General features: G+C 41.3%; 1 protein-coding gene and 1 long non-coding RNA gene across 3 annotated transcripts in view; one reads left to right on the top strand and one right to left on the bottom strand.

Moving 5' to 3' along the window:
* The window catches only part of LOC310902277, a 78,457-nt gene that overhangs the window by 48,285 nt on the left and 16,488 nt on the right, over nt 1-13,684 (top strand). The window lies entirely within an intron of this gene.
* LOC310902274 (uncharacterized protein) overlaps nt 1,126-13,684 on the bottom strand; it is a 214,940-nt gene continuing 202,381 nt past the window's right edge. For both annotated transcript variants that reach the window (XM_083843531.1, XM_083843530.1), the window contains one exon: nt 1,126-7,169. The gene's annotated coding sequence lies outside the window, so the exon portion shown is untranslated. The remainder of the gene's footprint in view (nt 7,170-13,684) is intronic.

The raw sequence follows: 13,684 nt of genomic DNA, 5'->3' as shown, positions 1-13,684 counted from the left end.
GGTGATCCAGACAAATAAATACAACATACATCCATGTTACAAGTATAGATGGTTGCCTGCCGAGCTTCTGGAGGCAGAACACTGACTTCATTTGTTTTAACCTCCTAATTATAAGTTTTCTTTTCTCACTTTCACTGTCTTTATCTCAAAGACTGATTACAGGAAGGAAAAAAAAAAAAAAAGGCCAACACCGCCCCAGAAGCAAAGAGACTTTCAACATTAATTGTCTCTCCAAACAAGAGAAATAAGCAAAGCACAACTGGAACTGCTTATAGAGGAGCAGTAGATCACCATATGCCTCAGTTGCTGGTAGTGCTGTGCAGTGCTCTGTCACCACACAGCTTTGCTACCCCAGCTAACACCTGCTGAAAGCAATCCTCCTCATGCAGTGGATGACTCCAGGCACAGGGATGGATGTAAAGTTTAGTATAGTGCCTGCTGGAACAAGGAACTCCTGGACAATCGAATAGAGAAAGGCCATTAGCTTCTCTGTGTTACTGTAATTCCTGAAGTAAAATAACAAAGCCAATGCAGCCTAATATGATAACCAGGAGGCCTTGAGGGACACACTTCAAGACATCTAAAACCTGTCCTACAAAGAAACAGTTTTGCTTATACTGGAAATTCGTCAGTTAAAGGAATCTCTATGAACATCTTGCTTGTAAGATCACCTTATCTCCCTGACAGTCCCAGCCAGAAGCTCTAAATGGCTGTAGGACCATGAGGATTTTCTCAGCCTGAAACAGTTGATACTACCAACAGGTGAAGGGACGTACTATGAACAACAGACCTACACCTCCTAGAAATGCACAAACACACAGATTTCAGCCACACTCCCCAGAAAAGGAAAAGAGTAAGAAAGACCCAGGAAACAGTATTTTCTTCATAAAAAGCATTTCAAGGAACATCTAGCTATTTTAGATACTTATCCCTCTATTGTGGGAATAATATAGATATCTGAGGATAGGCAAAATAGAATAGAATATGATGTATGATCTAATTCTCAGTTCAATTTAAGAGAACAAACTTGATATTTAAATGTACTACTTCAAATTGTTTTGAAGAAGTTTGACCAATAGCCTCAAGAAATTTTATTTTTTTCCCCTTCCAAAGGTTTTCGAGTGCTTAGCCTGTGGCTGTTAGCATTAAGTTTCAAGACACACTGTACTAAACTGTATTAGGCATGTGAAAGGACTTTCATTCCTCATTAGCTGTGCATAAGAAAGGATTGCAACTTTTAAAGAGAACTAAGCAGCTTTGTAAAAAATTCAAACTTCTCTTTAACAAAAATCATACTTGTTAAAACTTTTTTTTTACTCTGATCCGAACTATGCTTCAACTCAAAGCAAATAAAGTCATCAGTTGACTCCATTCTGTTAGAAGACAGCATTCAAAAAAGCAAGTCCAATGGGTCCTTGAACAGTGGTCCCTTGTCTGTCACATCAAGACATGGCTTATACTTCACACACTATTGACCATGAAAAGCAATCTTGCGACTTTTGAAGCCCTATCACAAAAAAAAAAAAGGCAAGAGAAAACTTCTTGAAATGTCGAGGATTGGGGGGGGGGGGAGGGGGGGGGGCTGACTGCTCTCATCTCCTGTGATTAATGACTTGTGGCCTTATTGTGTAGAGGCTGTTAATTAGCTTCAGACTGATTAAGGCTGCAGAATGCAAAATTCAACTTGATAAATCTGGATGGCCCCCACTTCCCACCCCAAGCAAGCCTGATGCAGAAACTGGCATCTACTTTCTTGAGAAAAAACACTATACACGTTCTCACTAGGAACTAATGTAATCCCAAGTGGCTCTGGAGTTCAGCTTCACCCAACCAGAAACTTGAACTGTAGCATTTTTCTGCACAATATGATGATTATTTGTCAGACCTATCCAGGTTTCCTGTTTTTTGTCTAAAAACATGCTTAGCACATTTAGTAAACAGATATCACATACTAACAAGTCTTTTTCAAGACCCTTCTAAAACTTAGTTCAAAAGCAAAACAAAATAGCTAGTGGATACTTATAATCTTTTGTTATCCGTTTATTAACAAATGAGAGCCAGTAAATATTAATGTCATAAACAATTACAGCCTTACTGCCTAGCATTTTGACCACGTCCTTTACTGAAACTTTAGTTTGCTAAAACTAGCTTGCCATAGCTGTGGAGGTGGAGGTCTAGCACACCAAATTTCAATCCCTTCTGCCCCCCTTCCTGACCTTCCCCCCCCCCGCAACGTCAGATTAAATCTGCTTGTTAAGTTGATCTTCTCATGGAAAGCATTACATTCTGCTAACACAGGAAGGTCGCAAATACTTATGCCAGATTTTTAACACTAACCTCATCAAACTGATGCGCTACAGCATAAGACTGATTAGCTTAATAACTGATTACTCGTCCTCTGGGCACCAGCAACCAACTTGAAAAACTTTAGCAGCTCATATAACAAAGTAATATGAGTCTGCTTTTACAGAGACCTACATTTCCAACAGGGAGGAAAACAACATACATTTGCAGAACACCTCTGAAGAGGGAAAGCTTCTTGGTTTTGGTGGGATGGATTAAAATACTGATAATTTTCCCCCTACTGAGTAATACCTAGATAAAGAGACCATGTAAATATTTGTGCACAAAGGACAAATTAACCAGATTACCTTACTGGCATTATTTTTAATTTTAATTACATATACACTTCTGAATAACTTCAACATGTCAAACAGTCAGAATTCAAGAGGCTTCCTTTCATGCTCTGCATTTAGAATTAGAGTCATAGAATATCCTGAGTTGGAAGGGACCCATAAAGATCATAGAGTCCAACTCCTGACTCCATACAGGACCACCCCAAAGTTTCCCAAAATATCATCCACTTGTGTCTCCCTCCCCCTCCAACCAGCAGTCGGATTGATTGCTTTAAAGACACAGGGCACCTGTTATACCAGATGCTGTGTGTTGTATAGTAAAAAGACAGTCATACTCCAAAGAAACAAGGTCCAGTACTGCAAAAATAATTCCATATAGGTTATTACTATGAGTAACTGTAGCAGGCCTCCCCAGGGGGCAAGTTTCCAGGGGTGGTGCTAAGTTTGTGATGAAAAGCAACAGATGGTCATTGGAAATAGTAACTTCAGGTAATGTGAGATGACTATGATAGGCAATGAAAATAGAAGGGCATCACTCACAGCCTCTTTCACACCCTCAACAAGAAGCCTAAGCATGTGTCTATCCTGAAACATTTCAGCAATCCCTTTAAAGTCAGTAGTAATCAGTTGTTTTTTTGTTGTTTTTTTTTTAAATACTTCTGTACTTACAAGCTTATTTTCACTTTAAAGTGTATACACTGCACAGTACAAACATTAATAGACCAAGTTCAGCACAGCTGTAAGGTGGCACAGTTCCTCTGACAGCAACGGATCAATGTCTCACTCAAGATCTGGGATTTCACTTTATAAGCATTTTCTAGACCTTACCCTGTTTCTCTTTCGCCTTATTTTGCTTTCAGCAAAGCTCTTTGTAGCATAACAACTCACCATCTTTCTAGTCAGACTTTGTTTATAAAACCTTTATTGTTCAGGAACAATATGGTTGTGACCTGTTAGAAGGAAGGACTGCAATTGGGGCCCTCTCCATACTTTCTCAGGGCACACTTTGGGATGGAGTGAATGGAACACACAGCCCTATTGATGTCAGCCAGAAGAGGAAAAATAGACTCCCCCAATAAATCTAAACATAAATCTTTTTGCTCTATCTCACCATCTGTATGAATGCACCTAAAGCACAAAATTACTAACTAGAGCAAGTATCCCCAAGCCTACAAAACTGAAATGCTGCTTGCAGACCATAATGAATTTGGTTTATATTTAGGAAGTTTTGGAGGAATTTACAGGCATAAAAAGCAACAGGTGGAAACACAGCTTGGGTCAAGACAAAGTGAATGAGACTGACTCTAACATCATGAATTTGCTTCAGTCTTGTGTGTCAGTTCCCTCTGACCCCTTATAAATTTATTTAGGGACGATATTTGGTACTTCTTATTGTTTCTTAATTTCAGGGCTCTTAGGGCAAACATTTCAGTGAACTTTAATGGGGAAGCACGTGATTTTCAAAACCACAACTTTCTTCTGCACTCTGAGTAATGACTCATGCAATTCAACTTAAATGATCAAAGGGCAAATCAAATACATTGTCCTAATACCTGAGTGGCATTTGGGGCCTTAGCTGGTAGCAAGCAACTCAATTTCATTGAAGCCAATGAGCCATGCTGGCTTACACCAGCTGTTCAACTGCCCCTTCTGCCTTAGTTTGGTCCTTTTGCATCACACAACCCATTATAAAAGTTATTGCTGTTTTTTCAAGCAAGAGTAAATCAAAGCCATCACTTTCTTTTTCCTAGTCTGTAGGCACCCTCAAGCCTCCTCTGTTGATTTTCAGCTCAGTATTTATCAAAGCTGCTCTCACAGGCACATATGTAATTAAGAGAGGAGCAGACCATAAAGCAATAGCAGTAAGTAGCATTAACTTCTTTTCCTTCCCCTATTGTCATCTTTGTAATGCAAGTTCCTCAGGGCAGAGCACACACAGTTTTGCCTCTATGACTCCATGCACAGATGTGATACTGACTGTATCAGATATTCAAGACCAACAAGACCAATATTAATTTTCCTCATTCATCTTCTCTAATTCATTAGATTTTAGATTAGATTCATTAGATTCATCCTCCCCACTCCAAGCTCCCACCCTGATGCTTCATTCTCTGTGCCTTCTTTGCATGCTTAGGGCCACTACAGCTACTTACAAGATACTAAATCCCAACCATTTTAATTACAAAAGACTGAGGGGCTAGCAGAGGCCTTTACAACTATCTAGACATATCCTGGTGGCTAACAGGGTAGATAAAAGCTTTACTATATTTGGGGGGGGGGAACAATCAAGTAGAAGCGAGTACAAAATATTATTAGGAGATTGGAAAAAGTATTGAAAAAGTATCTAGACCTGGGTAATTTTCAGGTCATAAAGGAAATACAGCATCACCAATGAAATGTATACCTTCTGCCAATAGAGATTGGTTCAGTAGAATTCATTTTCTGAAATCACTAATCTACAACACAGAATAATTAGTGCTAAATATATACTTAAAGAAATTTACTCAGTTACTTTGGCAACATTTAAAACTATAATGAGGTAAGTTCAAGCGTACATCTTAGACACCTTTGCTATCTAGATTCTGAAAAAGGGGAAAAAGTTCATAAATCTTAAATAGTTTAGATTTCATCTTATTCATTCCATAAAATATGTCTGCAAACAAGTGTTTCTCTCATTTATGCATTATGGAAAAATCCTGGGGGATTTACATTAACATCTATACACTGATCAAATTAATCACAGCTATACTCAAAGTTACAATTTAAGCTTCACTACTATATGTATGCACACACCACACACGTATGCGTAGACGCACTCATACATTTCCCTTTCTGAATCCCACAGGCCTTGACTAAATCAGTGTTGCTAGGAAAAACACATTAAAGTGTTTTAAGTTTATTACCAGCTACAGAGCTTAAATATGATTCACACCAAGTATTTGGACAAGGAATGCAGTCCTCTTTCTGGGCAAAGGAAGGTCTTAGACCATTCAAAACCCAATTCTACCCCAAGGTGAATCAAAAAAACCTCTATCAGCTCCAGACCTTAAATGACCTTCAGATCACGACTAACAGATGAGTGCTGGGAACACAGTATTTTTGTGAGGCTGAATGGTACTGGTACAATAGGCTCAGTCACTTGTGGAATACCACCAATGACTTGGGTTTTCTAATTTTGCCTCCAATGCCACAGAGCAACTATACCACAAGCTAAGCACTTGCAATGAAACAGCCACAACTTTATACGTTATTTGAGAAGCCTACATTTTATCATTCTGGTTTTGGAGGTCAGGCTACGTCCATTCAAAAGTATAGTTCCTCTAGTTGGTAGTCAATGGCACTTGCCTTCATTCCGATTAACAGTGTTCTTTGAACCTGTTTAAGAACACAAAGGAAGACAGCCAAAGAATAGAGAGCTTGCTTCAAAACAGAGCAGAGATGTAAAGGGAAGAGTTTTCTGCAACTTTAGTGGATGAGGCCTTCCAATAACAGCATCTAAGCATGTTTTAAGTGATTAATACATGTGCATTCAACATACATTTTCATTATCATTTAAAAAAAAAGAAAAGAAAAGAAAAAAGCCAGAGCAAGCATCAAAGCAAGCAAACAAATTGAACCGTCAACCTGATTACTTAAGCGTTTGTGGAAAAACTGAACACACTTCAGTGCAGTGGCTACCTTTTTGTCCAGTGCCACTGCAGCTTCAAGCACAGTAGGGTTCCAGTTTGTAAGACTTTCAAACACACTGCATTGAGCAAAAACAACACAAATCCTGATTCGGTGAAATCATTTCTATATTTGCACTATTACTTATGTTTTTCTAGCTTTCATTCAATTTTGACAACAACAGAGTTTTTCTATAATATCTTCCATCTGAGCAGAGCATATGAAAGTGCTTTGCAACAAGTAATTACTGCTCGAGATACAAAAAAAAAAAACACAAAATAAATATTTAATTATTGCAATGAAAGGCAAAGAATCCCATCTTAATCAAGCTATGCTAGAGGGAAACATTAGTGTAAATGCATCAAAACTAAAAACATGACAGTAACTGATTTTGTAAAATAACAGTTCTGCTGAATCAATGCATATTCATCACATAACCTTATATAGCAAACTCTAGGCAACTTAATTTAAATTCCTACTTAGAAAATACTTTGATGCAAAATAATTATTCAGGTGGCTTAAGTAAGTTGCATACCTATTGCTAATACAAGTTATTCATATTTGATCAGCATTCTCTGCTTTGTATCAGCTGACCTGGACATACCTACTTAACAGCTATCTGCTCCTAATGACAGAAAAAAAGGGGAAAAAAAGCCCTGGGGGGAAAAAAAAAAAAAACACTCTTACCTTATACAGTCTCAAAAGAAAAGTAGGATACCAATCAAACAGAGCTGCTCCTTACTCATGAGACAAACACAAGGAACCATACTACAATCTGAAGCAAGAGAAGGAATCCCCTGCGGTTCCTCCAGGACTTGAGAAGGAGTTGTCCATCCAGCAATTTTCACAAAGAATTCATTCTATTCTCTGTTTTGAAAGTTCAGAACAAAAATTTTGAAGAAGTTAAAAAATAACTCTACTACAATACTCCTTTCCCACTTCCAAATAGCCAGACCAATTCACAACAGCCGCTGCCTATCCCTTCAGTACTACTAAATGCATTTAGCAACATACAGAAGAATGTTTAAAAGTTTAATTGCATATGTATTTTAAACCCCACTTCTAACAAGGGTAGAATATTTATGTTTTGTTCTAGCATAAAGCACTTTATGAGAAATTATACAGCCACCCTACCATCCATAGGCAGTGCCCTTGCTCTTCAGTGTTGAGCAAAATACCTTGCTAATCCACCTCATGGCTTTCATAGTCTAGTGATTGGTTCAACAGCTCAAAAAATCACCACTCACCCAGTTCATATGTCCTCATTAGCACCTGCTAATGCTCATACCTGCAACCCCTGCTGTCAGCAGGGACCTGTGGGAGACTGTAATGACAACCAGAGTTCAGGGGATGCTGTGATACCACAGGAGAGGGTGGGGTGGTTAGAGGTACAGTTTGGCCAGGCACTCCTTTTTCTACCAATGTACTGTGTGCAAAGTTAATCATGGTAATGCAGAAGTGAAAATGCTCATTTCTGCTTGAGAGCCGTTGTATCCCAAGCACAGCAGTCAGGTAGACAAGACAGCAGAAACAAGAACTTGAGAGATATTAGAGTGCTGAGGCGCACTAGGAGGGCACAAGGGAAGACAAGCAGAGCACAGATTTGGGAAGTGAAGACCTGTGGCAACAAGCCACAAACGTACATGCAGGTTATGCATCTGCTTAACAAATAAAGATGTCTAAAAACAGATTGTCTGCATATTGCGTGCTAGGTCTCATGATGGGAGGTTTACAAGATAGTAGTAAGGGCACACTGGTTAGCACCAGGAATAACAGAGACCATTTTAATTTACAGACATCTTTGAGGCAATATGCATTTTTAGGCCAATTTAATACAAGATATGTAAGGAGAGAAGGAAGGACAGGAGGCTTTTTAGCATACAAACACTTTTTTGATGGCAGAAAGGACATAAAAATCAGTAGAAGGGGAAAACCTGCTTTCTTGGCTTTTTGGTTGTGATGCAGAAAACTTTGGAGAAATAAAACTTTTATTGCTCAATATAAACCAGCTCTCCCAAGCCAGGTCATAACAGATTAAGGGGAAGCCAGAGCGTCTATTTCCACTTAGCAACTAGGAAATTAACTTTATTTTCAATTGTTTATTTTGTACTACAAAGCTACCCAGAAGAAAAACACTTAGCATATTTTAGATGCCTTATAAAAAATGTGCCTTGTGATGTGGGGGGGGAAATCACCAGTACTTAAAGTTGGTAATTAAAATTATTAATTACAGTGAAAATAATACATCCATTCTCCAAGCAAGCCATCGTAATGCTTAATAATTAATTGTAATTTCCTGTAATAAATACTAATGAATTCATTTACAAAGTAATGTAGCTTTATATGTTTATTCACTTTTCTATGAAATATTTGTATTTGTTATGTCAACAATTTAATATGCTAAAGTCATTTATAAATATTTATATTAGTTTCAACACTTCTTAATAAAAAGCAGTTGTTTCACATAAATACCAAAGCAATCTTCAGAGCACATCTGTGTCCACAGCAAGCACTCAGGCCTGGCTTGTGAGTCCTTTTACCATCTGTGAGCCTGCATGTTGACAGTGCACCAGCCAGATTAATGTCCCAAAGAGCAGACTGAGCAAGCCTGAGGGGACCTTGCCCTAACCTGGGCTTTACCAGCATCCAGCCTGCCTCTCTACAGAGCCCAGCCTTTCTGTGGGAAAGAAATTCAGTCAATCCTTGGAGAGAAGAGCCCCAAACCACTGAGTTTAGCAGCTCTGAGTAACTTCTCCCACCCCTGTACAATTTCCTATCTTTCTTGAAGTCTTGGTCCATGCTTCTATCGCATCAGCTTCTAAGCATTCCTCTTCCCACACAGTCTGCTAGGACAGCAAATATAAAGTTATGACAGCTTTTTCTACTCAGCTGTTTGATTCATCTGTGAACGTTATTAGGTGCCGTGTTAACCTCTGCTGTGCCACGTGGGATGTGTACCTCCTGCTGCACTTGTGTTCCTGCCTCAGAGGGTCTCAGCAAGAGCGTCAGCAGCACGCGCGGCAGTGCCCTCCACAGAGCTCAAGGGACGTGATCACAGGCAGCTCCTGCAGGGCAAGGAGGCGCGAGCCTCCTGCCCATGGTGGGCCCACACTAACGCTGAGACTGGCTGCCACCTGTGTCACTTAGCTGGCTGTGAGGGCGACCGCCCTGCATGTTAAAACATGAATCTGCAATCCCTGACTGCTTATGTGATCATCACCACTCTGCCTTGTGCTTGGGACTGAAGCCGGATCGAACCCGGCGTTGTACTTGTGGTCATGGAAGATCATGTCTTTTAGAGCACTGGCACGGCAGTAGTGGTGAGGCATGAGGTAAGACAGGACACATCAAAACGTTCTTCTTTTATACCTGTCACACCTGGGCCCCAACTCGTGTCCCCTGGGTACAGCACTTATGGCCAGCTGACGGTGCCTTTCTGGTGCTCTTTCACCTGATTCATCTCCCAGGTGCTCATCCTCCTCATTTATGCCATCAGCACCAAAGTCTTAAAGCAAACAGGACTGAAGAAAGGGGATTCATACTGCCCTTCTAAAATTTATGAGTGTTGGCATGCCCTTTCCATTTCTCTGAACATGAAATCCTAGCAAATCCAGTACCTGCCTGCTTTCTCAGGCACTGCCATGGTTTTTGCTTGTAGCTAGTTGTCCTCTGATTTAGGAGGGAGTTACTGATCTGACTCAGAAGCAAAAGAACCAGAAGATGCAATACAGGTTGCTGTGAGTCAAGGGGTAGACCTTACTTCAGCCCAAATTATAACTGAAATTAAAAATTAAAAGGGCACCGATAGCTAACCTATTCTGGTCCCCAGCAAAAGAGAAAACAAAAATAACAACAACAAATAAAACCACCTCTATTGCAGGCCACAAGCAAAGAACAGGCTCTCACAACCAGCTTCTTGTTCCTTTACCACCATTAGAAGCTGTAAATGACACTGGAAAAGGAGAAACTCCATCTTTTTTTCTGTTTGGGAATCCTCTGAAACAGAATGCTTCCTGAGGAGTCATGCCTCCATGGTGAAAACTCCACAAAAGACATGAAAAACAAACAGAATAAGCCTGTCTAGTCACAGCCCTTCACAGAAACTTCTGGAATTAATTATACTCTTTTGTCCGTGTTTGGCCTTAGGCAGTCAAGAACCACACTAAAGATGCTCTTGCTCTGATCTTCTGGGCTTGTCTCCAGATAGAGGCTAGAACTCAGGACTCAGGTATCTCACTGGGACAGAACATCACAGGGCAACCTTCCTCCAAAACAGGAAAAAATCAAAAACAAAAACAGCATCAAAACCCTCCTTCACACCCTTGCTTGATCTTTTTTCTTGCTCAGTGCATGGTTCAAACGTTTGAGATCTTAACTCACAGGACCAGGCCCCTAGGGAAGGTACCTTCAGAACTAACCTCAGCGGTCCCTCTCAGCCATAGGTCTGTGCGTTCCAACCCCATCAACGCAGCAGGTTCCAGGCTGAAAAGCAGCAGCCCTCAACTCTTAGCAGGGCCCACAACTCCCTCTTATTCCTTGGAGCCACCACTTCAGAACACCAGAAGGGACAGGACTCTGATATGTCCACAGTAACAATCTTTCCGAATGAAAATCCCCTTTGGGATTCCCCCATGGCGCTGAGGTGTGTCCTTCCTCTCAGGTGGGCTGTGGTGTCCCTGCTGTGGCAGGGGGCTGGCTCCACAGGCGAGGAAGCCCTTGGGCAGGCTTGCTGTGAGTGGGACTATGGTAGTACAGCACTGCTCCCCTGCCCCGGCGGAGGGCACAGGGACACCCGCTGTGGTGGCAGTAGCCGCACCTCTTCCTCTCAAGGGCCGCGTGACAAGAGGTGGGCGAAACCCTCATGCTTCGCCCTCTGTTCAAAGGTGGGTCTCGATACCCCCACCCAAACTGCATGAGCAGCTACAAAATCCAGCCTCCCAAGGGGCCTTCTGGGGTACTGCAATGCATCTGTTGCCACAGGGAGGGAGCTGCTCCCAGGCAGCTCAGAGCTGGGGCAAATTTTTGTAAATGTGAGGCTGCCATTCTGCTCTCACCTTTGCTATCAATGTGAACCTCTACAGTACAATGCTAAGACCTGGACTCTGGCAGACTCATCTAGCAGACAGAGCTCCTGTGGTCTGTGCTCAGAGAGCAACACGTAAGGAGTAAGGGGATTAGATTGTATTGTAGCTCGAGAGCCAGGTTTGGTAGAGTGTTAATCTCCAAGAGTATCATTGCCAAAGTCACTTCTTAATCTGGCAGTTCAAGAGAGACAGACTCTGTTTTAGGACCTGGGGCTAACTTATTTGATGTCACACTATAAGCAGAGCAGGTGCTGGGTTTGCAATGTATATTTGATGTCTAGTGTTGAAAAGTGAATTGATTGAAATGCTGTCAGGCTGCATTTTGAATGATTGCACTACTAATGTCACCTACAGGCATCTTGATGGACATTCTGCCTTACACAGAATACAGTAGGCTGGAAATCATCATTTGCAAATCATCACCTTTGAAAATACAACTACCAATTCAGCTGAAAAACAGAATTGGAAACATGTTGAAGAAACATTAACCTGAGGAAGTGAGCAAATCAGAAACACCAAATATTTAGGCTCATGGATTTCTCATTATGGGAATTTTCAACCTACTGTATTTCTTCTGGGGTGTTGCATTTCAAAAACTTTAATTTGTTTGATAATATGTTTCTACCACAGGAAATCTAATCAGGTTCTCCTTTTTTTTTTTTTTTTACTGGCATTCATCAGCGTGACACTTCTGGATCTGTTCATTTATGAAAGTAGTTTTACAAAATCTGTCACTATGTAGGAACGTGACAAAATTAGTAGGAGAACACTGGCATATTTTTGAAAGGATATGAGGATTTAACTAAATTGTCATTGAGATTAACGGGAAGTTGGTGTTTAAATCCAATAGTTGAGCATATAAATCACAGTTCTGACCTATATTTCCTTACCCTTGACACGAACCTGGGTTAGAGTTAGTCTTTTATTAACATTCATGACAAAGGATAGGGGCAAGCAAGGTTTCCTTATTTCCAATGGCTATTATTCTCTAAAGGTAGAATTCTGTGATTAATTTTACATCAATCTGGAGATTAATTTTAGCAATGTGGCAAAACCATTCGCTAAGTTGGCTCTCAGGACCAACACCCCTGAAAGAGGAAGAGGCAGGATTAAGACAGTGTCAGTATTTCACCAGTCATCTGCTATCGTCAGCCTAAGTTAGCTAGTTACCAGTAACAGTGAAGCCTTTCTTCAAGTCTCCTTCTGTCAAATTTTCTGAGATTTTATTTACCATGAATGTATGCTTCTGAAAAACAATAAACAACAGCAGGAAGCGGAATACAAGCTATACGCTCAACTGTTTCATTTAGAAGTACTGTTTTCTCAGATGCCAGGGTATTTATACGTATCTATATCCCCAAAGACATTAGGCTGTCCTTGAGGATTACAGAACACTGCATCTTGTATTGAAGGAAATTTCAAATTCTATATAAATTTGGCACTGCACCAGGGAAACTCTACCCCTTCCACTGACAAATGGAGACAGGGAGGCCTTTCTGAATGTGCACAAATTCACACAGCAGGTCAAAGTGCTCTGTGCCTAAACAAAACTATTACATTTTGAAGCAATAACTGCTTATGCAGGTGCAAAAACAAGTAGAATCAGCAATGGACTTGTTCCCAGTCCCTTGACAGCCCATACTCATGGGCCTGAGGAGGAGCCTTCAACTTTGCTGCAAGAGCCTTGAGCAGAGTTTTACCATGTGTGGTAGTGCAAATAGCAGCAAGATGTTCAAGCAGACCCCCTTTCTCTTGAGCAGGGAACACATGAGGGGACTGTGGAGGGGCCAGACCCTGGGAGGAAAAAAAAAAAAAAAAGCCAAGGCTGGCTGGGAGCTCTCCTGCTGTGTAGCATGCTCATTAATGTTAAATACTAAAACGGCCCCCTGTCAGGGAGCAGCAAAAGCAGGGCTTCTCCAGAGGCAGAATGAGCTAGGAAATGAGGGTAACCCATGTGCAGCCCCACATCGTCCGAATGGGGCTGGGCTCGATGTTGTGATAGGGTCTATTGATCATCCCAGACAAGGTGAGGTAAATTGGAAAGTGCAGGATCCACCCAGGAAGCCTAACCAGGACAGGGGCAGAAGGTAAAGGCAACCTTGCAGGGCAGGTCTGGAGTCCACCCATGGTGAAAACCAGCCCATAAGCCTGGGCAGCAGACAAATGGCACAGGAACCTCTACAATATGGCTTAGGGAACAACGGGGTGCCCAAAGCTGGCCCAAAATGGGGCTCCTGGACCTGCAGGCAGGGGCTGTGGGTGGTGGTCACAGGTGAGCCTGGTCAGGGCCACTAAAGC

The sequence above is a fragment of the Anser anser genome (genome assembly GCF_964211835.1).
Source record: "Anser anser genome assembly, chromosome: 7".
In the NCBI taxonomy this organism is placed as follows: Eukaryota; Metazoa; Chordata; class Aves; order Anseriformes; family Anatidae; genus Anser; species Anser anser.
Note: the sequence above shows the minus strand (reverse complement) of the source record. Positions and strands in the feature narration are given on the sequence as shown.